At 42.1% G+C, this 1,157-nt stretch overlaps 1 pseudogene; it reads left to right on the plus strand.

The window, feature by feature from the left end:
* The first annotated feature begins 440 nt into the window (after positions 1–440).
* On the plus strand, positions 441–535 carry LOC130488054 (U6 spliceosomal RNA; annotated as a pseudogene).
* The last annotated feature ends 622 nt before the right edge of the window (positions 536–1,157 follow it).

Genomic DNA, 1,157 nt, shown 5'->3' on the forward strand with positions numbered 1-1,157 from the left:
GTTCAGCCTGTAGAAGAGAAGGTTGAGGGGGGACATGATTGCTTTCTTTAAGCATTTGAAGGGCTGTCACTTAGAGGAGGGCAGAGAGCTATTCCTGTTGGCAGCAGAGGATAGGACTCACAATAATGGGTTTAAATTGTTGGTGGAAAGGTACCAACTGGATATTTAGGAAAAAAATTTTACAGTGAGAGTTGTTCGACAGTGGAATCAGCTACCTAGGGAGGTGGTGAGCTCCCCCTCACTGGCAGTCTAAGCAGAAGCTGGACAAACACTTGATCCTTCATTAAGCAGGGGATTAGACTAGATGGCCTGTATGGCCCCTTCCAACTCTATGATTTATCACAGTCCTGGACCGGTGGGATAAAACACACATTATCCGAGTGCATATAAGAATATATATATAATCTTCCATTAGGAGATATATAAAAAAGCAAATAGGTGCTTGCTTCAGCAGTGCATATGCTAAAATTGGAACAATAAAGAGAAGATTAGCATGGCCTTGCGTATTCAATAGGGTGAGCCTTTCCCACTTTGCCGCAGTGCTGCCAAGGACATCTGGTGACAAGACCAGGCTCAATCCTGTTTTATTACAAAATTCTCAGCCCCCATTAGACTCCATGAATGTAGGTTTCAGTGACTACAACAGGACTGGTGCGAAGGTATTGTTCCAACCAGCTTTTAATACTGTAAGGAAGGTCATCTTTGGGTGGACCAATTAGCTAATGACATTGGATTTTTAAAAAAGTAAATCTTAACAGATCTGTCTATTGTGCCTTTTTTAAAGACCCATTTTCATGCAACTTAACTAATGTAAGCCCTTACAAAAATCCTGCAAATAAATCATGACACCACAGGATGATTTGTCTTCATCATACCAGGGAGAAGGTGTCACGGGCTATCAAAAAGCTAATTTTCTTGGGACATAGTTTTTTTTGCCACACTTGAAGCTGAAGGTGAACCTAAGGAAATATCTAGGGCAGGGATGGTAAAGTTCTATGTTCACAAGGGCTGCTCTGTGCACCAGACTGTTGGCATGCTTTGTTGTGTAGGGGAGACATGATAGAGGTCTGTAAAATTATGCATGGTTTGGAGAGAGTGGACAGGGAGAAGATTTTCTTCCTCTCCCATAATACCAGAACTTGGAGTTCATCTGCTGA

Source organism: Euleptes europaea, chromosome 15 (assembly GCF_029931775.1).
Source record: "Euleptes europaea isolate rEulEur1 chromosome 15, rEulEur1.hap1, whole genome shotgun sequence".
In the NCBI taxonomy this organism is placed as follows: domain Eukaryota; kingdom Metazoa; phylum Chordata; class Lepidosauria; order Squamata; family Sphaerodactylidae; genus Euleptes; species Euleptes europaea.